General features: G+C 39.0%; 1 long non-coding RNA gene across 4 annotated transcripts in view; it reads left to right on the forward strand.

Moving 5' to 3' along the window:
- Window positions 1-14699, forward strand: part of LOC135414622 (uncharacterized) — a 132135-nt gene extending 117436 nt beyond the window's left edge. For all 4 annotated transcript variants that reach the window (XR_010430748.1, XR_010430747.1, XR_010430745.1 and 1 more), the window contains 3 exons: window positions 1193-3866; window positions 7561-7788; window positions 13050-14699. This is a non-coding gene — a long non-coding RNA (uncharacterized LOC135414622). The remainder of the gene's footprint in view (window positions 1-1192; window positions 3867-7560; window positions 7789-13049) is intronic.
- Window positions 14700-27465: the final 12766 nt, after the last annotated feature.

Below are 27465 nucleotides of genomic sequence, written 5' to 3' on the forward strand. Positions count from 1 at the left end.
TTTCCTGATTCATGTTGTAAACTGATAAATGAAAACAACATATGTGAGAGAAAAATGCCTTACTCTTACACAGTTTTATTTTTAAGACAAGAATTTGCAGATTTTTTATTAGATGCAGTATTCCCTTTTTGTGTTAATGCCAGAAAAATCACAGAATTTGGCACAAAACTAACATAAATATAGTCAAAGAGAAAATATGTTTTAATCATTGTGCCACCTTGAAAGCTGTATTTCTAAGCCACCTCAAGAAGATCTATTTACAGATTTGTTTGCTTTTCTTTCACTTGCCTTCGCCCATTCTGCTTGATTATTCCTGCACACCTAAGAAGTAGGAAATTACCTACCTCCGTGTTGGTGGGTGTTCACCCAAGGCCTATGCAACTCATTTCATACAATGTCTCTTAATGTTGCAGAGACCATCTTGAAGTACCTATTCAGGCTGCAAACTAAAGCACAAAAACAGTTAGAGGAAAAATAGCACCTATAATTTAACTAGAGATTCTGTCAGGCTATGTGCGCAAGCAGTAAAGGCAACAGGGAAAGGTGAGGGGTTTGAAAGGCCACAGGTATTAGCCCGGTGTCCCTATCTCTTACACTACTTCTTCTCCCAGTCCTGTGATGGACTGAAATATTTGTAATGTCTTAAATATTGTCAAAGTCATAGAAAGACTTTTTGTCAAACTACAAGGAAGCAACTGCCTGTCTTTGACAACTAAAACCTGACTTGAATTTGAACTGTGAGTGAGAACTTGAGATGAGACTATTGTCTAATCATCTCAAGTCTGAGGAGAAGTAAACAAAGCTCAGGAAAGAAGAATATATCTATATTAAGAATCAGCCCTAGCTGGGCTCAGGGGGTGGTGGAGTAGAAGGGTTTTGGGTGTGCGATAGTGAAATCTCTCCACACCAAACTGAAGGAGTAAACCCCTACCCCCTGCTCTGGGAAGTGATGCATACATGGGACATTCATGCAAGAGGCAGCTAAGAAAGGGTCATAAACCATCAAAGACCCCCAAACCACTCCCCCCAACTCATTCCTGAGGTCTTTTACTGCTAAGGGACTGCACGTGATCCAAGCGAGGCAACAAATCCAGAGGCTGTCGAAAGAGACTGAAAAGCTTCACCCACCCCCAGGGTAGGTGCCTGGCATCTCCTGAATGTATATTAATCCATTGGACTCTATGTTTTGCAGGACCCTCACCACCAAGAAGACCAGAAGAACCGGACTGACGGGATGCCGTTGGGTTCCACAACGGTGATACATTTTCTATTTTAATATCTCTGTCTGTCACTTTCTTCTTCCTCTTGTTCCTTTTCCTATTTCTTTCTATCTCTTTCTCTGCCTCACATTTACCAATAAATAAAACCCATACTATTGACTTTGGTGTCTAGTTTTATTTGCACTTTTATTCCGGCAGAGGTATTTCTAATAATTTTAATAAGTGGATCCTAACAAGGCCTCATGTCTCCATGTCTGCCTCTACACTGCTGATCACATCTGTTCTCTTCCCCAGTCCACCTTCTTTGTTAGTCTCTTTGCCTGTGTCATGTAGCAGAGAACATATGTCTAAAGTATTGATATCTGTAGATGAAGTCACATGCAACTGGCTGTTACCAGCTTGGAGTTTTGGATTATGGCTCATCTAAAGCCACTTTTCTAGTTTCCCTGGTTTGGGCTCACCCTGTGGGCTATGGGTGCAGGGCTGTACAGGATGGTAGCTGCACTCCTCATCATCAGCTGAGACATGGGCAGAGGAACAGACACCTGTCCATCTCTTGCTCTGTCTGTTCTTCCATATGCCCTTGACACTTCCTCAGATCTCAGTTTACCCCACTTCCTGCCTCCCCAATGTCATGCTTTATCTGATGGACAGGTAAAGAGTTTTATTCCCTGTACACTGTGGTTCCCTTTATCTACCTTAAGGACCTTGAAGGCCCCAGATCACCCTTAAAATATTTTTTGGCTGGGGAAGGTACAGGACTTGTCTCATATCCTCCATGGGTTTAAGTCCTAACCCAAATCCTCAAAGATACTGGAAGATGACAAGCAGAAGCATGACTGGGATAACAGCTTCATGAGGGCTGATATCACAGTGTAACTACTGCCAGTTATTTATACATATTCAATCCATACTGTTTGAGAACTAGTTTGAACTTTAAAATTCACATCCTTCAAAACATTTGGCTTAAATAGATATTTCATTTCCCCAAGTAATAGGCAAGCTGAGGCTTGATTGTTATGTCCTGCTCTCTTCAGTAAATCCTACAGCATGAATTATGAATCGTCACTCTCTTTTCTTCTGAACAAAGCTGTTGCAATGTCATTTATAGAGAGGGGATCTGAATAGAACTATGGCTAATAGATTATATGTTCTCAGCTCCCCACACAATTTTGTCATACTCCTCAGGGATGAAATTTCCACTTTTTGATGCCTTTCAGAAGAGCTGGATTTTCTTTTGCTGCAAAAATTACAAGCCTAATTTCACTGTTAGTCACTATAACCATGAACTTTCTATATACAACCATATTGTCCTGCACCAGCATCCTCCTCTAACCCATTTTCCAAATTGTCATTGTACCAGTCAGAATGGTTGAAATCTTAATTTGGTGCTTTCTAAGGAAAACATATACAGGGACGTAATGAACGTATAGTCCTTTCCAAGAATGTATTTTTTAAACTTGTTTACAGCTGACCTGTGTAGAGCTCAAACCGTTCTGCTGGGCAATGTTCTAGCTCTCCTCTACAATTTCCATTAACAGCTGGATGCTCTGCCCTTTCCTACCTTGCAAATGCAAAAGCTTAGGAAAATCTGTCAGGTTCTTTGACATGCAGCTAGGATTTTTTAATTCTTCATCACAGTTTAAAAGTCTCTACTGAGGAATGAATTTTCTGATCATTCAAACTCAAGCAAGTCAAGGAGTCCATTATATTAATGGCATCTTTCACTGCTTTAAAATTCCAAAGGGACAATATATGACACCGATTAAGAATAACGGAGCAAGAATAAGCCTAATAGCCAAGGCAGTGAATGCCACACATGATGTCCAGAGCCCAATTTCAATCCTTGAGCGATGTAACTTCCTATGTCTGGAAGTACTGCCACAATGGAAAATTCATTGTCTTAGAAGTGAAGACTTTTTCTTGTCCATAACTGACAGTATCTGCCCAACAAAAGAAATTACAGAATCTGGGGGTATCTACTTATGATTATTTTGTCACAGTTGTGCCTCTGCAGAGTTTTGCTTAAATTCTCCAGGCACAAGAAAGAAATGATTTGGAGGAATTCCTAAGGAGAAAAATGTCAGGGGACATTATTAGGAGACCTCTGCTCTCTCTAAACAAATGCACTTGACAGCAGTGATTATGTCTTTCAGTAAGGTAAGATACATCTGTCAGAGACCAAACTGCGCTCTTAATGGCTATAATAAATCAGTGAATACCATCTGAAATGATTCATAGAAACTGTAATAATTTAAATTTTATCTAAATTGTGTAAACATTTAGTAGTAGCAAAAAAATCTCGAACTTAAATTTGAAAATATATACAGAAAAGTCCCTAAACTATCAGTGATTTTCCACCGCACTAGAAACTGTGAGGAATCTGTCTATGCAATCTTAATTAATTTTTTTTTTTGATTTTATGAACCCTATTTATTACTATGACCTCTGGTTTGCTTTAAAACTTTCTTTTTATGATAGAAAAAGGTAGTATCTTTGAATCTGAAACAGGAACCTCAAAGGCTGTCATCAAAGAGACATGCTCTTCAAGAAGAACAAAAAGAGACGAATCACCAACTACATCAGATGGCTGAGCTGAACAAGTGAAAGACTGGAAAGGCATGTTCTCTCTAACGATGCTGAAAGGTATCTCAGCAATGATGATGATACAAGAGGGAGGAATTTGCTGTCAGATATTGTTTTCTGTACACATCTGTAAATTTCATCAGTTGTCTGCAAGCAAAACTACTGCAAATTTAAGAAGGGTGTTAGCAAAGCAGATTAGTTTACACCTTTTATTCAGTCAAAGAATTAAATAAGGACCCTACTTCAATAACTTCCGTAACTTCAGTAGTGCATGCAAGGGATTTGAAATCATCCTGCGGTAGTGTCAGGTCCAGCACTCATACTGAGAATCTGAGAAGTGGCCTGTAGCCTTCCAGAAAGGGTTCACTGGAAAGCAACATCATTTTTCCCATTGAAGTTGTGCCTTGTGTGCCAAAACTAGGTGTGTTATCTATGCCTCTGCTCTTATCATATGGCATTCACAATGTCCCAGTTGTCCCTTGGCAAAACAAAATCATATTCCATATCCAGACATTCTGATTTCAGAGTTCTGTTTTCTGTCAAAACAAGAAAACAAGAAAACTATGCTTTGCTTTCTAGCAAAACTTAAAGCATTTCATATGCCAGCAGATGACTATCACTTTCAGTCTTTACTGGACTGGGCTCAATTATGACCAACAATACAGTTCAGAAAGGCTCCAAAATCTTGAACCCATTCCAACTGATCTCCCCCTCCTTTGATCTTTCTATTTCAACTTCTATATTTTTAAAATTTTTTCTAATATCTATAGATTTACTTCTCTCCCCCTGGATAGCTGCCCAGATTTAATATAAGCCATTCATTGCAGTATAAAAAAAATGCCCAAATCTGATAAAATCTGACAGAAACAGTCACTCTTGATTCTGTCATTTCCTAAAATCTGAGTTCATATCTTAGCTGTCTTGCCAAGTTTTTAGCAAAGCTTTACTTATGAAAGTTTGAGAGGGAGAAAAAAAACTTAAAGGGATAAATTTCTACTGAGCTGTATTAAGATTTACCATTTCAGGAAGTTTAGTTATACAGATGTTTATCTCCCTAGTTCTTGAATCTTGCCTACCTCTTTGCTTCCTTTCTCTCCACTGTCATTGTGCCTAAAGATGCCTCTATTGCCACTGAACAGAAGCTTGCTTATTTTTCATTCCTTAGTTCCTCCTCCTTTCAAGTAACTCCCTGCTCTCATTTTCTTTCCTTTAGATCTGTCTCAAATTAAATGTTCCCAGTTCTGGCTCTCACCATTTTCCTCAGCTCTGTCTTCTTCTCTGTACATCTCCTACCTCCAGTTCCTTACCCCTCTAAGTTTTGGTCCAACTTCTTCCCGTTGATGAGAAAAAAGATGTTTTCTAGAATAGTTTAGAGCTTTCCAGGGGACAACAGATGAAAGGTGTTCCTTGGACAAGGAGATAGATTGTCAAGCCCAGGCCATTGGTGGAGCAGTTCAGGAGCATGTGAGAATTTTGTTACCAAATGTATAAGTTATTACTTATAGGACATATACATGTGGAGTTTGGGCCAGCAGTAGTTGATTTTTACAAAAAATAGCAAGATACTCTACCGTCCAAAACAACAGTTGGTGAGGGAGCAGCAGTGGTGACAGAGGTAAGTCCGGGGGTGAGGGTTAAATGAGTCTGTACAGGGGAGTTCCTGAGCTCAGGAATACCCAAACAGCAGCTCCTGAGCCTTGTTAGGAAGCCCTCAGCAGTCAACAGGGTGATGAGGAAGTGGTGCTGTGAGCATCCAAGGGAGATTTAAACAGCTCTAGAGAATGTGAGCAACCCAGAGCATGGTGAACACAAGTGGGCAAATAGGGATGTGGCACGACAGTAAGGTTGTGGTGCAGCAGTTCACACAGCAGTTCACGCAAGCTGGGTGAGCAGAAAGGGGTCCTCTCTGACCGTCTGAGAGCAGCCAAAAGAGGCAGCAAACAGACTCAGTAGCTGGTAAGAAAGAGCATGAAGTGATCCTTTCAGCCTGACAGAGTTCAAAGAGTGTTTGGACAGTGCTCTCAGTCACATGGTGTGAGTCTGGGATGGTCCTGTGCAGGGCCAGGAGTTGGACTTGATGATCCTTGTGGGTCCCTTCCAACTCAGCATATTCTGTGAACCCGTAATGTAATACCCTCTTAAGCTACAATTTTTGCTTCTAATGCTCAGAAGCAACACAGAGTTTTTCAGTCAAACAGCTTATCTTTTCATATGGGAAAATATTCTTTTATTAACAATCTCAATTCTGGAAACACCTTAAACTTTCAAAAACAAGTAGATGATGCACCTGAGCAGAAGAAATCACTGTTCTGAACCATTCGAGTTGTTAAATGTTAAAGGAAGGATCTCACAACAGTGTGTACCAGGTCTTCTTAGTCCTATAGGTGCATCTCTTACCATAGCAATGATTGGCCAGTATAGCAGGGAGTTGAATATAATTCTTGTAAATTTAGTACAATATTTCATATGTGTTTCCTGAAAGCACAAGCTCTAGGTGTTGTAGGCTATACATCTCACCACTTTGTGTTCTCATCATGTCAAATCCTTCAAGTGAAGTGACATTACAGTGCACTAAACAGTGCTGGTGATTCACTAGACTGCAGTCCTCCTTTTAAGTCTGTACGAGCCAACAGTCTGACAGGGGTTTATTAAAGAGCACCCTGATGATGCAGGTCTAATCCTTTGATGGGACCTACTGTTGGGATGTGACCCCTTTTCGATCATATAACACTCCATAGCAATTTTTCTGAAAGCCGCAGTTTGCCTCTTAACCTGGATATCTTGGATAAATTCCAGCTCAGGAACGAAATGCTGAAAACTCAAATCCCTGGATAGTTTCAGTGATAGAAACCAAGTTACTGCTTAAACTATTTAATATTGATGAAGACTTTAAGCAGTGGTGGTCCTCTACACCAGAGGTAATCACCTCTGGTGATTCCATCCTTTGCTGAGTACTAACTACACAGCTGTTCTCTGCATCAGGAGTGCTATGAAAAATGATTATTTCAGTCACTGTGCAGACTTTTATGCAAGAGCTGCCATGTAAGTGTTGCTTTTCATGTTATTATTACTTTTTTTTTTTTAAATAGTCTTCATCAAGCTCACAAAAGTTTAAAAATGCAGTTCAGAGGCACCTAGAAAGCAATTCTTTCCACAGGCTTGGAAAACAGGGTGTTAAAATATTTTAATTTAAAAACCTGGCATATAAATTCATAAACACTTGACTAGCTAGAAAGCAGAACTAAAAGAAGGTTGTTATATTCCCGATTTTGTATGAAATATACACTAACTATAAATCATACTTAGAAAATGGAGTTGTGAAACATCTTTTGGGAAAAAAAAAAAAACAAACCAAAACCCAGAGTTTTCTAGAATCTTTAAAGGACACCAGTCTTCCAGAATGAGAATGAGCCATCTGTAATCACACATCGCATCTAAGCAGTTCTCTGTCAGGTGTAAAGGTTTAATTTCCTGCAGAATTTTTAATTAATTAATTTTTAATTTCCTGCAGAATTTTTCCCCCCAGATAATGTGGGGGGAAAAGGAAAGTTGTTTTGAGCTGTAAGAATTTTTTTTCCATCCTCCTTTCCCTTCTCTAAAACTGTCATTCGTGGGCCTCAAATTTTGATCTGTTACAGTGTCAAACAATGAGAAGCAACTAACATTTCCAGCAATCACATTTTTACAGTATTTTTACTTTTCCTCCACTGAAATTCTAACAGGATTTGTTTTTTTTTTCCGTTACCCTAAAAAGCAATGGAACAAGTCATCTGTCAGGGATCCAGTGTAAGCCATATGTCTGCTAGGGCTTCTGGCCATTTTAAATCTCTGAAACAGAGTGCAGGGAACAACTGCAAACAAGTGGGTGACTGCAGAAATGGGACACTTTCTCAGCTGTTAGAAAGGCATAGTGGAAACGTAAGTTTGGAGGGGTGCTGGTTAAACCTTACCACAACAACCAACTTCAGAAAAGGAAGGAAAGGTGAGTTCTCTTCCTTCCTCATGCTGAAGTAAAATGCATTTGTTAATGTGTTACGTACCTCTTAGAAGTTTTGCATCTTTTACTTAAGAACAATAACCTCTCTAAAAAAAAAGGAATAAAATCAGGCATTTGTGCTGCTAATAAAGCTTCCTTTGATCCTGAAAATATTTAGAATTTTCTCAATTGTCAGAAATGATTGACTGAATGAAGAGTTGGTCTTTCCACCACTCAGACCTTGATCATGACTAGAGTTCCATATCCTCTGTCTGAACATCAAGGGGTCAGACTGCATCTGCTGGGACAGCCCTGAAGAATGAATATTTTCCGTGTAACAACCTTTTCAGTAACTTCAATTTTGATCTGCAAAAAGGGATATTTCTGAATAGCTCCATATTCTTTGCCCTTAATGTAAGTTTTATAGCTGCAGAAGTGATGGCTGGAATCTGGATCTCTCTCTCACAACACACAAATGAAGAAACACTCAGCAACCCTTACGGATTTAAATAATTTCTAAGTACTCTTAAGACATCCATCTTCCCTCTACATACCTGAACAGGTATCTCTCAGAACATTAGGGTGTATAATCCTCTGGTAAGTGCTAAGTAGGCTGCTATTTTTCCAAGTAGAAAGGGCTATTCTTTTCCCTCCCCCACATTGCCCTCCTAGAAATGTGGTTTTCATAAAAGTAAAATGGAGACTCTATTTCAAGTCTCTATAAAAGCACACACAAAGAATGAAAAAAAAAATCAATACGAGCCCCTTGGTAGCTGAAATTAGATGTTTCATAATGCTGTGCCAATCTCACTGAGCATCATGTACTTTTCCTTCAGTGCCTTTTCACTTCTTTTTGTCCCTCTACCTGGGGGAATAAAATACCCAGAGTGGGGGTTTTTGTTGGTTTTTTTGTTTGTTTGGTTTGGTTTGGTTTGGTTTGGTTTTTTTTTTATTGTCAACTCTTCATATGTCTTAGGATTTTTTACTAATTATCAAAAAAAGTTCACATCCCAGATCAGGGGTTGATGTCCCTTATTAATGAAATGCTCTCATACCAGGTGTTCCAAGTTCAATTAAGTTGCCAGGGAATATGTTTTAGTTATATCTTAAACAAACTAAATCAGTAGCAGGGCAGCTTCTGCTGGACAAGGCAGGGGAAGTGGTTAAAGCCAGGCAGTCTCTCCACTCCATTATTAATATGCAGAAAAAGTCTTTTCTGAATGAAGAAAAAATTAACTCCTTTATGTACAGAAACGCCTGATCATTGCCCTAACTTACTTTCTGTTTTCTCTTTCTTAAAGATGAGAATATGACCAGATTCAGTAAAGAGGGATGTAGCACTTCTAATTACTAGAGCTAACAAAGAAAACCTATATAGAAGTTGATTCTAGCTTCTTAGCATTTTTATTTATTAAACTCAGCACACTGAACTGTTTAGTAACATCTAAGTTTATTAACTGATGTTACCAACAGCAATACAACCTAAATTTCAGTCCCTGTATTTCAATCAATTAGTGGGCGACACTGTTCTGAACTGCAGGCAAGACAACAGGTGCACTCCCTGCACAGCCTGTATCCCTGCCAAAGGTTACAAAATGTTGAATTCTGCATCTATGACCTTTATATAATGAAGAAGGTCATTTTAATGCTAGGACATCTGCACTAAGCCATATGGTGAGGTAGAAATGGTGTGATCACCACTCAAAATGTGTTGCAGAGATATTATCCTGGTGCCACATGCCCTCTGGTATCTTCAGGCAGAGTCTTATTTATCACACAGTAAAAGCATAATCATTTGAAGAAAAATGATCTAGAGAACTTAAAAAAATATGAAGTACTTAAACAGGAATATTCGCTGCTGGATCTGAAGATCATCTCATGGACATTGCTTTTACATGCCCTCGCCTTTGGCTTGGGATGCACACTGCATTTGCAGTAATCCATCATAGGACCAGTGAAGCTAGAAGCTCTCACAAATAATGAATTAATGAGCCTAATTAGAAAACTGTGGGTTATTTCTGCTTCTGTTTATATGGCATCATGGTTTAAGCTGATAATATGGCCCAGTTGCCAGTCAACTGGATGAGAAGACCCCAAATGGTGAGCACCCAGAAGAGGAAACTTCCTTCAAATGGTTGTTGTCCTGTACACTGACCATTGTACAAATGTGGAAGGAACTGCCCCAGGTTTTAGATTTGTCCATAAATATCCCTCTCTCTGCATACAACTTAGTGATGCAATGTAAAAAGCCCCTCTACATGGATGGAGTTATTTTTCAGGTGAAATGAGTATTGGAAAAGGTACTCAAATCCCAAATAAATAGTGCTTGTGTAAGAATACAGCACAAAATAACCAGTCAGCTTGTTCTCAAAAGCTGCCCTACTATTGTTAATCGTATTAAGATTAGAATCAGGATGTGCTGAACACAAGTGAAACACCTGTGACAAGTGCTCTGAAAATAACTCAGCAGTACAGAACTCTTACTGTGTCACAAATTACTTGATTAAAGCTGGAAAAGCCGAGGTTGTTTTTTTTCTTTATCAAAGCCATGACAATTTTTCTTCCAGCAAACAATGCTTTAATATTGGGTTTTAATGGGATTCTTATAACTCAGATGCAGAATATAGAATTTTAGTGATTGTCTTGGTTTTTTTCTAACATTGTTATTCCATTGTTATGCTTGAAAAGCTTGATGAATGGAAAAAAGAAAAAAAAAGTATTTCACAGAAACAAAGAAAGCTCACTTGCCAGAGGATTCTTTGATTTTGGGAAAAGCTGCCCTTCCTTGTTATAAAAAAGACAACTTTGGATTGATCTGCAAAGTTTCTTCAGATTAAGAGATTGACAGCTTTGTCTCAGTAAAGTAATTTAAAATCAACTCTGAAATGAGCCAGCAAAACTACCACACCTTTGTTTGAAAGAATCAGATATAATGATGGAGATTACAAAACAAAGACACATGGTTATGAAGGGTGGCTTTCCTTTTCCCAAAAAGCTAATAGCCTGGAAGAAAATTAATAATAAAGAGAAATTTGGGCTTGATAAACAAAAATTCTTCTTTCAGCATTATAATGGAAGATCGCAAATTCTTTAGAGGAATAGCTGAGAAACAAGAGTAATCAACTACCAAAATTTCTACTCTATTAATAAGATTCCCACTGTGCTCTCCAAAAGTTTATCTCTTAACTAGGAACAGGGTTTCGTCCTAAGAAATTGCATGTCTGAGAATAATAACTGTATCTACAGTCTTTCTGCTTGTGTTGTCTTCCCTTACAGTGGAGACATGAGTACAGTGTCAACCTATGCACTCCCCAGGCAGGCAGGTTTTTAACAGTTCTGCCTGAGACTACAAAAACCCCTCCACTCCCCGTGGCTACATTTTCAACTGAAAAATCAATCTAGAATGTTCTGCAGCTACAGTGTGAGGCCAGCAGACATGGAACAAAAATGGGGAAGGTTGTTACTTCCACCAGCTCCTTCGTTTGCAGAGTGCTTTTTCTCAGTAAACACTAATAATCTCCTAGCAGCACATGTAGACTTTTGGACAATAAGAGTGTACTATGGGGAATCTGCACTATGATATTTCTCCTTAACTCTAAGAGAAGTCTCTCTGCACACTGGTTTAACTACAGGATTGTATTTTCAGCATCTGTGCAGTTAGTCTCCAGTGAAATATTGTGTTTGAGACACTCACTAATTTATTTCTGCTCTTGCCAACTGATCTACCCTGCATATTAATATTAACAATCATGTTTGTACAAATGGGTCCATTAATTCTAACTTCATTTTCTTTTCAATTGGTAATATATGTAAAGAACAATAACCAATGTGGCATAATTTTACCCATGGCTATTATAAGCGGGTACACAATATCACATTTATTTCCTTCTTAAAAGCGTTGCTTTTAAATGAGCAAAGGATATTAGAATAGCGTTAGCTTTCGTCCTTCCCTCAATGCATCTCAAAGATGTGGGAGCATTGGGGAAGGAGAAGCCATTTAAAACCAAAATGGAGTTTGACATTATTTGAAAGCTTGAGAGTTAGATTCCTCCAAGGGGAATGTTTCCTTTCACTTTGCTAGGATTTGGTATAGGTCCATAATAAGCATTAACAAAGATGCCCCAGCAGACACAGAAAATGTTCTGGAAATCATGCTTTTACTTTGCCACAATAAGCTGTATTTAATGGAGTCATTATGGTAAAAGGAAGGAACATGTTACAAAACAAGACAGAAAACATACAGTGAATTTCAACACCAGGAAAACCTGAATTCTCAGTCCAAATCTCCCATTCCAAGAAAAATTAGTAAACATTCTTTCATAAATTAAATTAAGATTATTTTTCAGATTAGGAACACAGAAATAGTTGCAATCATACTTCAGTGTTAGGTAGCACTGCAAGGAAGGCAATCAAGAAAGGTAAAGCTGCCTTCAGGAAACTCAAAAAATAACAAGGAAACAGAACTGAATTGTACTACCTTTGGATTTTTTAACTGGCGAGATCCTGAATAGTGAGGAAAAAGACAATTAGATCCTTAACTACAGGCAAAATACTAAGGGGATCAGATGATTCTGTTTCCATAAGAAAAAACAGTGTGGTTTGCTGAGAAGTTCCTGGTGGTACAACGAGAGCTTCAAAGCTCCTATAGATTCTCACATAGAATATTCCAAAAAGCACTTCAGTTCAACGTCAATACTGTCATCTTAAATGGTCAATACCTGTACACCAAACTCAGCACTTATATCCCACTGCAGGTGCTCCCATAAATCTGAACTATAATTTTTTTTTCAATTGAATTTTCTAAATGCTGTCTTTTTAAAACTTTAGGTATTTTTAAAACTTTTCTAAGATGGGTTTCTAAAAAAAAGTATTTGCCAATACTTCTCTGGGAAGTATTTTTACTATCTCCTATCAACTCTGTCCTAAGATCTTCTTACCAGAATGTGATAAAGCATCACAGAGTGTACACCAAAATAAATTTCCCCATAGAATAAGCATCTTAAAACAACTGAGTTGGCCTTTGTGAGTGGAAATATCCATTGCCACAAAGAGATCCCTATGATATCAGATACGATCACAGAAATGAGCTGACTGCTAGCTTTCCAGAGCAATCTACACATTTTACTTTTCCATATTGTTTAGTGGTGATTTACTAGATAATTTCTGAGGAACAGTTGTCATGGAGCTCTCATAAATCAACAGAATACTTGGTAGTCAGCATCAAAGTGGGACCATCTTTCAACTTATCTGATTTTTTTCCCCTGTAGATTCTGAGAAATGATGGTCGAAGATTAACTCTTAATGAAGTACATTGGATAGGAGCTGATTAAGCCTATTTACTTTTGTAAAACTTAAAGTGGATACAAGTACCTGCCAATATCACATGATATGAAGACCTGGGGATAGGAGTTCTGCCCAAGTCCCTGCTTTGTAGGGAGCAGGATACAAGTTGGTATGTGATTTCATGGCAAACTTTTTTATGTTTGAAGGTTTCAGGTGGTTCTTTCCTCCAACAGATTTATCTCCCTCACTGACATAGGTAAACACAAAGAAAAATTATTTTGGAAAGGTCTATGGGACTTACATAAACCCTGAGTACCCTCAGTGTACTGTTAAACATTAAAAGAACATTATTAAAATGTGTCACAAGAACACAGCAGAAGAGATCAAGGGTCTCTGCAACAGGAAGAAGTTTGTGAAGCTAAATTCCTGAACCATCTGTGGTAATGTCCCATGAAATTAAGCAAGAAAAAGAGAAATAAAACAGGCTTTAAAGTTCCACCCTATGGAAATATTCCTTTGTTCTCACAAGTGCGTCAGTCTCTTTAAACCTGAGCAAGCTACATTAATCAAGGCTCTGAGAAATTTTAGAAGCAGTAGGAGTACTCCTGTAATACTCCCAACAACCCGTCTGCAGCCCCCAGTGCATAAAAAGAAAAGACAGCTTCTCCTTGGTTCCTCATCCTCTATTTCCCCCAAACCAAATTATGCATCCAGAGAAAAATTTTCCATGCAGCCTTTTCTTTCTCATTTTCCTTACTTCACCCTCCTTTTCAATACCTCTTCATAATAATTCTTTCTGGGAATACTCTCAGTATTTTGATTTAATTTCCAGATTCAAAAATCCTCTCTGAGTAAAAACTCTCTTTAGCATAAGGTTGGCAGACTTTCTCCCTTGCTGATAATAGGCATTTGTGTTAGCTGCCAACAGTTACTTTGATAATAGTCACAGTATCTTACTGACAATTAATGTAGGTTTCCCTGTTAGACTAGTAATTAGGCCTTCAAAATGTCAGAATCTGGTCCAGATTATTATCCAGAATATTCTGGATACTAGTTGTGAATAAATAAACAATAATAAAAAAGTTAATGTGAATTTACAATATCTGACTGAAATGCAATCTGGATTGCAGTGTGATCCTGCTCGCTGTTGGGGGGGGGGGCAGGCTGGTTCACTCTTATGAATTCTGGGGGATGGCCCCTTCCAGCTCACTTGGCCAAATCTGTGCTGTTGCTCACCAGCTGAATTGAGTACTTTTCAGATGAGTAAAGAAAACAAAATCTGTCAGTGTGCAAGACAGAGAAAGATCTCTCTGAAACACAATGTGCCACTGCAGTGGTTCATGTTTATTAGTGGTCTTAACTAATACTGCAACTAAAATGTCTGGAATGAACCTCATACTCCAGCTGTATAGTAGCTGATGGCAGAAAGACAAAACTAGGAGCAGCAGGGCTTCCAGTTGTGTCAAGCTATGAAAGAGGACCTGAAACAAATTCCTGCTTACTCAAATGAGGAAAATTGGGTAAGGGGCATCTTCTATCACTCTTTGTCTTAATAGTATGCATATTTATAATATATACCATGAAATCAAAATAAGTGTTCCTTATAAGTTTACCTTCCCTAGGAGGATTTGGAGAGTAAAGTTGAGGTACACAACCTTCCTGTCCCACATGTCCAGGTCACTTCTGTTTTCAAAAGAACTGATTTGTCAAGAGACAGATATTTAACCAAGTTCTGCTGGCTAAGCTGTATAACATGGCTGCCCTTTTTGACCCAGGCAGTTAGACAGAGGATTTTGGTTCAAAGGAAAATCTAAGATTAGGCTGACATCTCTACTATGAAACCTGTGTATTTCTGACTAAGGTTCCCTGGGCAAACCAAGAAAATAACTTGGATATGAGGAAATTCACAGCCCCCTTTCATTTAGCCCTTTCTCCTAAAAAACTTACTATTTAGTTTTCTTCTAATTACTTCTTTTTCTTAGAGTCTTTTATGTTAGTCCTGCCTTATTTTTTCACACAAATATAGAGAAATACGCCTATTTCCCTACAAAAGAAGAAACCCTGAGCCATACCCCTTTATCTGTATGTGCCTTGCAAATATGCCAGGGAAAGCTGTATCCCTGGCACTTTGGTCTTGAGTAAAAGATAGCAAAGGTTCTTATTTTTTTTTACATTTTTTATTAGTAGTGAAGGATGTATAATATTTATGTCAGGGTGATTTAATCCAACCTTAGTAACAAGTTTTGCTATTGTCTTCCAATTAGAAATAAGAGGAAGATTCTATTTACAAGTTATATCAAAAATAATTTTTCAATACACTTCTAAAGGAAATCACAAAAACCAGCTACCAACTTTCTTTTCTATTTAGAGGGAAAAGGATGGTTATGGGTTTTTTTAATTTCAGATAAAATATCTTTGTTTTTAGTAGACTTTACATATTTAACTTTTAAATAAAAAATATGTTCTAGCCATGGAAAAATCATAAATTTGGCAGCAAACTTGTACTAGAAAATGGAAGAATCTTTATTCTGAAGCAGCAGTAATACTGTTTTTGTTTTGTGCTGATTTTTTTTGAACTGAGGAATCTGGTTATTTCAAAATAATATTGTATTTCTGTCTGCCACATTTTGCAGGCAAAACCCATCAGACTTGTAAAGTGCTATAATCACTGGAAATAAGAAACTGGGGTTCATAAGCTTGGCTTCTTCCCATATAATTATTTCAGGTGAATTGGTGACAGCTGAAATCAAATTCTGGGGATGAGCAGATGTGTCATCGAATGACTAAGTTCCTCATCCCTCTCCTCTGTGTATGCAGATTTAAGGAGAAAAGTGATATTTTAGGGGTTTGATAGTACAGCTTTTAAAACAAACTGTCTTTTTCATCTTTACTGGAGTGTTTGAGAAGAAGAGGACTTTTGACTGAGAAAACAGTGCAAAATCCAGAACCCATTTTGAAGGACGGCTTCTTCCCCTTGGTTTATAATGCTATCTCTGTTGCATTTTATTTACAGATATGTTTATTCGTTGGCTTATGTATGTGGTGTAGTGAGAAGGGAGTCCTGGTCATCTCAGTAGGTTAGAGGGCTGAGTGCTCTCACTAGAAAAAAAAAAAAAAATATTACTTATTTGTTTGATGTAAATTTTTTAATTTTTTCAGTTTTAATTTTTTCAGATTTTTCTCCAAGATCCCTACAGCTAGCAGGGAAGAATAGAGAAATTCCAGCTGTGGCAGAGCTGAGAATGTACAATTTGTGTTTGATATCTCCTCATTTTAGGTAGAATGGGTTATTAATTTCTTAGCTCAGTGAAAGAGGTGGGCACGAGGGTCAGGGGTTGGAAATCATGACTCAGGACATGAAAGGAATTTGGGGTGGAGAGGGGGGGAATTAGAGTAGTCTGGTAAGGGACAATAAATATTTCCTTCCTGAAAAACAGGATTTTTTTTTCCGTGTAGAAAATCAAAGGGAATAAAAGAGGACAAAGGAGGGCTTGAGGATGGAACCTGTGACCCAAGCATCATTAGCAACAGAGTAGCTGCTCTGAACTAAATCTGCATTTCTCTTATCCTATTAACTGGGAAGGCCAGGTTATATTTACTGCTTGCTCCAATTAAAGAGCCACACAGAGCAGCACCACCTCCAGAAGAGGCTGTGGATAAAGCCTTTGGGGCAGACTCCGTGTGGTTACTGCTGTCCTCCCCTGTTCCTCCCTGCCCAAGTATGACCCAGGGAGCCCTCTTGTCCCCCTCTGCCCTGGGCTTGTCAGAAGGAAGGGTAATGCATATCCCAGCTCTGCTTGTATTTAATCTTTCCTCAGTGGCTCTGTAAGCATGTGGATAGGAAAGGTGGAAAAAAGCCTCACCTCACTGAATTGTAAACTGCAAAATGGGAGGCCAGGGGAGAGGGTCTGAGGATTATCTTTAAGTGTGTTCTATTGCACCCTGTTATCTAGGATCTTCAGGAAGTAGCAGAATTTTTTTGAGAGGGCTTGACACACACAAATATCTCCAGTGAAGGAAAGGAACAAGTCCTTTTTCTGCTTCCTGCCTGCTAGCCATGAAAAAGCTGCAATGAGAGTGAAGATCCTTGAAACAGATCATACCCTCCCAACATGGAAGAACCTTTCTCACCATTTCAAAATACAAGGGAACAACATGCTAGAGCATTCAGTTGGATTTTCCATTGGTAAAAAGCATCATTTTCTTTGAGAACAGGACTGACTCTCCTGGATCCTCTAGAGGGGCTAAGAGCATCTTGTCACATCTTCAATGCACTGCTGGAGCTGGCAGCCTTCCTCATGCAGCATGTTTCTTTTATTCCATTAAACCTTTTATTTTATGTCTCTGATAAATTAATGAACATTAAGATTGCTCAGTAAAAGTGTGTTATTACACCTCAGTGAGGGTAGCCCAGGGCGGGATAACAGCTCAGTTCTTGCTCCTGGTGACTAAAGGGACCACACAATTGTGTAGAGGAGGCACAGAGGGATCAAGCCAGTTTCTCACCCTGCAAGCCACTGTGAGATTTAACAGCCTAATGCAGTACCTACATTGCTGCTCAGTGTCTGCTCTGCTGAGGATGGCAAGGTTTGTGCTGGTGAGGAAAGCAGAAGCAGGATTAGGCCAGATGCCAAAGGCTTGTGGACCAAGATTAGCATGCGCAGTCGTCTTCTGCAGGGTCTTTAAAAGCCAAAATGGCCATCATGCTTATCTCTTCTCCAGTCCACCTGGAAGATATTAGAAACTGCACGTTTAAGTAAAGTTCAGCAGAAATTCCAACTCACATTTGCAGATGTCATTTCTTATGAATAGGCTGCGACCTGGTGGATGCCTCTAACAGAAGATGGCTGCTGTGTCAGACCTGGATGAGCAAACCCACCCTGATTACGCCAGTCTTATTACGTGAGAATTTGTAGTATATTTCCCTTGAAACAAAAAAACATGGTACGTAAGCCAGCCAGAGACCAGCACACATTTCTCTCCCAGAACAACTGAGTGTTATTGTCTTGGAAGGCAGCACTGCCATCTGGGGATGGAAAAATAATATTTCAATCACAGTTCAGCTACCGTCTTGGGAGGGAGGTGGTGGTGGAAACATGGAAAAATAAGTAGAAACCTGCAGTAGTTCACAATGATTTTCTTACAGTATACATGAATCAACAATGCCCACTTGGATTATTGCTCTGAAATTGGGTTACATCATTTTACTTTAATACAAATGTTCTACCCTTCCAGAAGTATAAGTGGGGTCTTACCTTTTAAATGTTTATATCATTTAACAACCAGCTACACAGTGCAAATGCTCTGCAATGAATTCCCTGCAATTCCTTGAATTACAATATTATTCCCTTTTTGCTCACTTACACCAGTAAACAAGGGAAGAGGGGATTTGCTGAGCCCAGCTAATAAACTGTTCCTGAGGCCAGTCTGCAGTGTTTGAAATTTGCAACAAATAATAATGCAGACACTATCATACCCATATCTTTTGACATCCTACTGAGCCTACTGTTATATTCTTTACACACAGAATTTATTCTGAAAGCAGTGTCTTATTTCTGGGAAAACTGCTGTCCTTCCTTCCATCTCATCTATGTCTGCCAGGATTTCCTTCTGTTTCACTAGCAGAGAAATTGCTGCACATACTTACATAGCTAATTATTTCTCTGATCTTGCCTAAAATCCATGTAGAATATAGAGCTGGCAGTCTTAAAGAAAACCCACAACCTCAAAAACACACCTCCAAGAATTATGATAAGGTGGTGTGTAGCCAGCTGTTTCTAATGTCCTGACTTGCTTGTATGTTTTCTGTATAAGCATGTTCATGTCGAATGTGATGACACAAGGAGCACAAGCTGACTTGAGACCACATGAGGGCCAGAAGGGTGATTGATTTCTGCTCCGTCTGTGCCCTCTAACCTTGTGCTCCCATCCTATTGTGTTGGCTCAGCCAAGCAAATTGACCTTGATGAAAACTTTGTTTTTTATTTTTAATTTTCCCAGATGAAGGTTACTCTTCAGCCAGATCTGATCCCTGATAACACTGACAGATGGGAAAGCTGAGATCCTGAAGTTAAAATTGCTATTTTGAGAGGTGGTACAAGATATGTATCTGCTTACACTGAGCATTGAACCACATCCTCCCATATGCAGCCTACAAATCTAATAACTGAGTCATGTCTGAGGTAGCCTGTTTAAGTCCAGAAGAATTTTGATAGTTCATTAGTTTTATCAAAATTCATTTTTTGCTGTAAAACATGCAGAAGGAACCTTAGTTATAAGTCCAAAATAACATAGAAATGAACAAGACCCAAGACTGAGTACAGAGATTTTTATGTAGATTCTTATCATATAAATAGATTATATAAGCGCACCTAAATGGATTACCCCAAACAATATTATTTGAACTGACTCCCTACTTCTTTTTTATTTGCCATTTAACTGCAAATAGCTGTCCTCTACATGAAGCTACTTCCTTTTTATATCAGTTACTATTTTAGTGAGCCCATTTTTCTTACCTCTGCTGAAAGGATTCTCATGCAGTAGATAGAGAACATTGTGAATTCTGTCTTACAAATCTTTATTTTTACCCAATTTTTATTAAGCGATGCTTCATAATAAATGCTGAAGGCTCTCTTATGCAGATGTTCATGAAATACAGCTGCCATCAGACAGGCTTTACTTACCCACAGGATAGAAATAATTTGGTGCAGCATTTATGCTCTCGATCTATTTAGCAGTTTGCTTAAGAACCAAGAGATCAGAGGGTGGCTTTTGAGCCATGTGCAATTCAAGTGTGATTCCCCAGCACAGTTGGGTCCAGCTGTTCCATCTGTAGGAGCCTCCAAGCCGTCATTGCCAGGAGTGATGAAGAAGGGACAGTTAAGGTCTTCCCTCACAGCTGAAATACAACCTGCAAGATGACTAGGAGCAATGTCCTGCCCTCTTTTCTCATCTCTTCTGTAAATATGGAAGAGATTTTGTTGTTTGGGATCATGTGAAGATTTTGGAATATGACATTAAGTCTGACCACGCTCTGTGCATAGCATTTTGAAGCAAATTATTGCATGTTTGTAATAACACAGATAACTGCTGCTACTGAAGGTTTCCAGAGGTTTATGTACTTTCAACGTGCTTGCAACAAATGTGGGTAGAGCCCTTCCCAAATCTTCGTTCGTGAAGCCTAGCCATGAAATGATGTACTTTTATGAGTACCAAATTTTGTTCTAATGTAAGATATGAAAAATGTTGCTTTTATACTGACAACAAAAAATATCATTCTGGTCTTCTGGTTAACTATTTCTGGAATAAAAATTAAATGTACTTGATAAGGTCCTCAAGAGGTTCATTCATTCTTAACCAAGCCAACCACATTACCTCTCAGGTACAATTGAGCAAGTTTTGGTCACTTTACACAGAAACTAGTGTTGAGCATAAGACTGCATAGCATCCTATCATTTCAGGTCAGCTTAATGGCTTTTCCTTCTGAAAGTCTCAAAGTACTTCTGAAACCAATAAGATGCAGATGATGTATTCAAAGCTGCCCAGAGATTTTGGACACCCAAATCTCATTAATTATAATGGAAAAAAACCAGTCTTTCAATCTCCAGAGGCAAATCTGAAAATCTCAGCCAGATGGTATTGTTATTAAAGCACAAAACTGGGAGTTAAAAGCTGCTGGAAGAGCTTCACAAAGAAAACAGTGATGTGTACTAGAACAATTAGTATTACTGGATTTACAAAAAACCCCTAACAAAACAGGTGTATGGGTACATAATTCAATATAACATGTTCTACATTTAGAAAAACCTAAAAGCATGGGCATATAAATCTGCAGAGCATTTAGTTTTCTTGTGTCCTGTAACACCCCTCTAAGCAAATTCCTTCCTGTTTCGTGAAGTTATTTTGCTTCTGCAGCAGCACCTATGAAAGAAGTTGATAGGTGTCTGAGTTTTATATTCTTACTTTAAAACAAGTCTAATCATCATTATCTATTGGGAGGAATCCAAATAGAAAGAGATATATTTTTTCCCCGACTGGTAATTTGAAGTTATCGTTTCAACTCAGTGAGTGCAACTTATTATGAAAACTCCATGCTGGAATCGCTTCAGGATGGATTACAAGCCAATTTGTGTGTATGAAACCTTTTAAAAGCTGAGGAGAAGTAAGAAAAAAAAAAAACAAACAAAAGACCCCAAACTAAAACAAAAGAATCCAACTACCAATCTATTCAGTAACATAAAACAACATTATGTTTTCTTCTTAATGGGAATTACGAAATCACAAGGAATGCAAATACTGCATATTAAAAAAAAGAAAAAGCTGAGGAAGGAGGAAATTAGAACTTGCTTTCAAATCTAAGTTTTCCATTAAATTGCACAGGCCTTACACAAAATATGATGGAGTGACCAGCCAGATGCATATGGACCCATGTCCTAATCAGCACTGGAAGAACTGTTTGCTGTAAACACAAACATTAAATTTGCTTATGACAGCATTCGTTTTCATTTGACAATATTTTGGCCCTCTAACTGAAATGAAAGCTTGCTGACAGTCAGTGGTAGAACAGTTCTTGAGTTGCTGCAGTTTTGGAAAGTGGAAGGGCATTTCCTCCTGGAGACCAGGAACAAACTCTGTGAACATCAGAGATTGTGTTATTCATAGTCCATACAGCTATTGCTTCTCCATAACCACTATAAAAGAATAACTCAAGTTATGTCTCAGGGATTGTACCTCAAAGATTTGTTAAATGTCTACTTCCTTATTGTTTTATAGCAGAGAACCTGTTCTCTTTTCTCCTTTGCTCCTTATTACAGAATGTTGCGGGACTCTTAAAAATCACAGCAGGTGGAAGCAATCTGTTTAAAAAAAGTTTAGGTATTAAATTTTAGAAAACTTCTGGTTTGGGTTGTGATCAAAACATCCATAATTTACTAGTTCTGTCTGTCCTCCACACACTCTGTTCCTTTGCTGTTGCACCACAGTCTCAGCCTTGGCAAGACAGCATCTTGTAGGACACAGTGACTTCAAGGGGCTTTGAAGTGACAACTTCCTGGGAGAGGCATTTATTCTGAAAATGAGAGACTAGTGAAGGTGGCAAATCACAGGTGGGATGCAATGTTTCATCTGCATTACATGCAACATTGAACTCTTTATTGGGAAAACATAGAAGGGGTATGTGCAGGATAATCCTGCAGAGTTAAACGGAGTATCTGGTTCTCATGGTGTATCCTTCCTAAGGAAGCTGAATGGTTGTAGAATAGGCTCATAACTCTCAGTGGAGTAGTGAAACCAAGTCACAGCTATAAACAGCTGCACCTATAAAGCACTCTCACAGGGCCTAGGTTTAAAGCACTGCCAAATTTACACAACTGCAATAAAGTAACTGTTAAAATACTTTAGGAAACAGAAGTCAAAAATATCATACAGAAACAAAAAAGCCTCCAGAGAAGCAGACATCTGAAGGGGAAGCGAGAGAGGATGGAAGTTGGACTTTGTCCCTGTCCCAAGAGTGGTGAGGAAATGGTTGGAGAGAGCATGTAGACAAGTATCAACATCTGACAACTGCCAAGGTCAGCATATGCGGTTGGACAGGTCTTTGGCCAGACTCTCTACACCTGCTCTTTTGTCATTTGCTGCTGTGCCAAGATCTATGTATTTGTACTAGTTAGTGAGAGCAAGGAGGATGAATCCATAAAAGCATCTTATTTATTTCCACCTTATCAGAGAATTCCACCTTATAAAGAATTCAGAGAGGCCAGTGCTCTCAGTAATATGGAACTTAATAAAAATATGAAATGAAGGGGTAGTTCCTGAGAAACAAGGAAACTGAAGGGTTTTCTTAGAGAAGATTTATTGAGGGTTACCCTCAGGCCTGTCCCAGTAAGTATGACAGTGAGGCTGTGAAAGGAGCCAGCCTTGCAGGCTTTTCAGACCAAGCCATTCAGACCAACTCAAGAGCTGATGAGGCCAGAGCAGTGGTCAGCCAGTAATTAGGATAATAGGGGATATACAACTGACATCTCTGGGACACCACATAGAAGGAAATGTTACAGCTTCTCTGTTTGTTTTTTTTTTTGTATGGGATTTTTTTTTCCAAACCAAAAGTTTCTCCACGCTGCCATTTATAAATTATATGCTATTTTCTCCTAAGGAACCATATAAAATTAATCAGATGTTTCACCCAAACAAGTTTACAATGGACACACTAATGCTGGCTGAACTGTAACAGAGGATTTCTATATAGAGAAAAAAACCCAACTATCAGAGGACAAATGCCGTCCACCTTTGTCTTGTCTTGAAAGGTAGAAAGAGAAACTTTTTTCCCCTTTTGGTAAGCAGCCTTGCCTAAGGCCATTGTTTGAGCTACACTGCAGGGGAAGAGCCTGAAGGAGCCATCACATGTCCCAGCCTGCCCTTTCTAATATGTACCCTTTTTGTTAAGGAGGTAGCTTTAATTGAAAATACGTCTGCTTGAGAAAGAACAAGGGTCATGATCTTGCTCCACAGTGGGAGCCTGCCGGAAAGAACTGGATTAGGTAAAATGCCTTTCTCCATGAGCTGGATGCTGTCTTTGCAGTGTTCCTTCCTGCTCATATGCACATCACCCCCTCCACCCCCTGCTCTCAATGGCTCAACTGTTTTGTGGCTGGCCCAGCAGAAATAAGTCCAAACAGGATATCTCTTAAAAATAGCTTTCTGTCGAAGGTGAGGCAAGGCATGAGGCAAGGCCTGGGGCAGGGCACAGACCCCGCATGCAGGGATGCCCATTGTCCTCAGTGCACAGCCCAGTCAGGTCACCCCAAACACTCTGAACAACCAGGGAACTTGCAGGTACCCATGCCACATTTACTATTTGTAAAACTGTCCTAACTTATGCTATCCTAGCAGTTTTCAGTTGCATCACGTCATTTTGTCCAAACAACAACAACAATAAATAATCCAACACACAAGGCAGCAAATTGTAAACTAAGAATTAAGTCCTCCTTAGACTGTGAAGTTTGCAAAAGCTTGAAGGATAAAAAGAAGAATAGAATTCATGGTCCCACTACCAAATCCAATGTTAACTATTATTCAAACCCTAACCCAACTAAACAAGGCATTCAGAGGCTTTTATCCTGAAACTGAAAGGACATACTTTCTGTCAAAAACCTAACCTTTGCAGACCCTGAACTGGACCACCACCTTGTTATGTGGCTACAATGCAGAGCCCCACTGTCACTGCAGACAGATTCACCTGCCTGCAGGAGGCCTTTAATAAGAGATCTGTGCTCCTCAAGCAGCCAGGGAAAGGAGCAAGAGGATTAGTGACACTTCATTTCTCCTGTCCGCTACAATCAGCTAAGGACTTGGAAAGGACAGCTTTATTCTTTTGAAGCCTAAGTTGTGTGGTGTAAATTGATTCTTTTACCCTAAATCTTTCTCTAGTGGTAAGCGCTGAACTGATTTCCTCCAGGTCCCCAGGAGTGTCATAATAGGTTGTCCGTTGTTCTATTATGCTGCTCCCAACACCTCCTTCTGATGGCAGAGGCAGCATCATTTACCTGTTAGGTTTTTTTCTGACAGAGAATTCAGAATAAACATAAATCAATCACTTGCCTTTGGAAGGTAGCAGCGGGAAGATAGGAACATTGCTGCTGAATTAAAGCTATTCTAAAGAATTTTATTGTCCCCTTGGACTTATACTGGAGGGCCAGTTTGCTAATTGGTGTAAACAAGCACAGTCACAATTTCACCTAAGCTCCTAAAGAGATTCCTGGCCTCTATTATGTGAGTATTTCCACGTATCATTCTTGTAAACCATTGCCAATAGAGAGAATGGTATAAATTTTTATGATGAAAAGCATTGTGTAAACAGAGTGACTGACAACATGGCATCCGCTTTTCTCAATCAAAAGCAAGTGTGATGTATCCAGCATAGCCCAAAGTTACTGTGAAAAGAGAACACATTTTTAATTCCTCTGTTAGAACAGCAACATAAGCAAATTAACTGACTGCTACCACCGGAGAAATAGGATAGAAGCATTTTAGTTGGAAGCAAAGGTCATGAGATTTACTTCATATTCTGCTTATTCAGTTTTATCTTCTGAATCTGAGAGGTCATAGTTCAACAATGAATTCAAGTGCACTTTTAGACTTTGCTAAAACAAACAACACTTGTAAGCCTTTGGGCTGTCAATTCATAATGCAGTAAGACAGCCTTTCAGTTAAAATTCAGCGGTTATATCTACTCTGGCCTTTGGGGGCCTCCCTGCTTGCCTCTAAAGATGGGGTGCAGTCTGTCCTGACTGTGAATTTGCCCCCTTTAAAGCATTTGATACCACAAGTTCCTGAGAGTGTCTCAGGATTAGGTGGTTTAGGATGCTATGAATGACTTTGGATGTTGCCAGAGGCTCCCACAGAGTCTATGAGGAGATAACTGCACTCACTGAAAGCTGGGAGAGGCGGAGGGGGCAGGAAAAGTTGCCCTTAGTGGTACCCATGGAGGGCTGAACAGGCAAAACCAGCTTCAGAACAGACCCCTCTCAAAAAGGTCTGGACCGTAATAATTTAAGCCTAAATTAGAAAAGTGGTTATCAAATTAAATAAAGCCATAATTTTAGTTAACCTGATCTTTGGTTGGTTAAAAATTCAAGGCATCGTTTTCACCCTGTAGTTTTGCAATCTAATTTGAAAGACATTTATTCCCTCCCGGCTCCTCTTTACCCAACCGTGACAATCATCAAACAGAAGTTGTTCAGCCTCATTGCATGAGATGAGCTGTCTGGCTCACAGGCAGTGAAACCCTCTCCTCCCTTCCAAACTGTTTTGAGCTATTGATCATCTTTTTTACTACAATATTTTAAAGGTGTAGAACGGTAAAACAGTAGCGTGGAGCTGTAGCAACCTTCTAGTGACTCTTTGTCATGGGGGTGGGGGAAGGAGGGAGGGAAACAACAGGGGATGAGGGGGCAAGATTTTGAAATGCAGACTAATCACAATTGTTATTCTGACAGAAAACTTCCATCTGTGCTTGTGGCTAGTTATCATTTTATGTCACTGTTGTTATCACTGTTCAGCTAGGAAAGGAGGAATCCTGGGTTTTGATTCAGGCTTCTGATGAGAGAAGAACAGAAAACAGCTGAAAAGAGCAGAAGGTATCCATATGGGTGAGAGCAGTAGCCAGAGAGACAGTGGTGTAAATTAAATTACTACATCTAATCCTTCAAGGAAACTGGGTCTTGAAGGACACCATTGCAAGGAACAACTCTAGTCACTGATTTAGAATATCAAAAGTGGTGTTGCAAAAGTAAATAAAACCTAGTGGAAGAGAAAGGTGATCCAGAGAACTGAATCTCTTCAGGAAATAAGAAATGGAGGTGAAAGTGCATTATATAGCCTGCATTAATGATGTAAAATGAGGTAAAATAAAGAATAAAACAGACAAAGCAGATTTTTGTATGATTCACCACCATGTCATTAAGAAGCCTCTGTTGAAGCATTTTTTTGTCCTAGGAGAAAATGTTATAGACTCCTGGAGGGAGATCTGAAGGGCACAGAAGTGAAAGCATCAGATCTGAGGTAGAAGCAAGGCAACCTGAATTCATCATTCTGCAATGATGTCTTACAAACAAGACAAAAGAAGACAAACATGACATGAGATCTCATAGCAACAAAATGGTGTGCTGGTCCTCAAAGGCTGCTCCAGTATCTCTAGAACTAAAGAGATGCAAGAAAAATTATGAAAGAAAATTACAACATATAGCTTACGCAGACACAAAAACCTAAGACGATATCCTGGTAAAAAAATGAGCAGGAGAGAGATACAGCTGGTTAGAGCACAGTGCTAAAAACTCCAAGGTCACAGGTTTGATCCCTGTATGGGCCACTTACTTAAGCGCTGGACTTGAAGATCCTTGTGGGTCCCTTCCAACTCAGAATACTCTGTGATTATACACTTTAGTTTTTCTGTGTGCTTCACATACATTTTCCTACCAGGACCTCATCTACAGGACAGATGTTTTTATTTCCATGTGCTCAAGATACTTGAATCAGAATGGACATGCTGCAGACCAAGGAGATGCAGCATACTTTTCCTAAACTGGCAGAGGTATTGAAAACGTGAGCTGTTGGAAGAGACTAGCAGAACCTGGCTTATTAAGCTAAACTATAAGAAGGATAAGGGTGGATAAGACTCCTATCTATTAATACATAGGATGGGGGAAGAAAGAATAAATGTAGAGACACAGGACCTTTTCAAACTCAAAGGCAGTACTGGCACAAGAGGAAATTATTATAAGGCAGTCATGAATACATTTAGGCTTAAGATGAGAAAAGGTTTCTAGCCATCACAAGAATGAAGGAGCTTTATAATGGGAAAAAGAAGAGGTCAGAAATTTAACTAGTGTTAAAGACAGAGTTTAA

Source organism: Pseudopipra pipra, chromosome 5 (assembly GCF_036250125.1).
Source record: "Pseudopipra pipra isolate bDixPip1 chromosome 5, bDixPip1.hap1, whole genome shotgun sequence".
NCBI classification, from domain to species: Eukaryota; Metazoa; Chordata; class Aves; order Passeriformes; family Pipridae; genus Pseudopipra; species Pseudopipra pipra.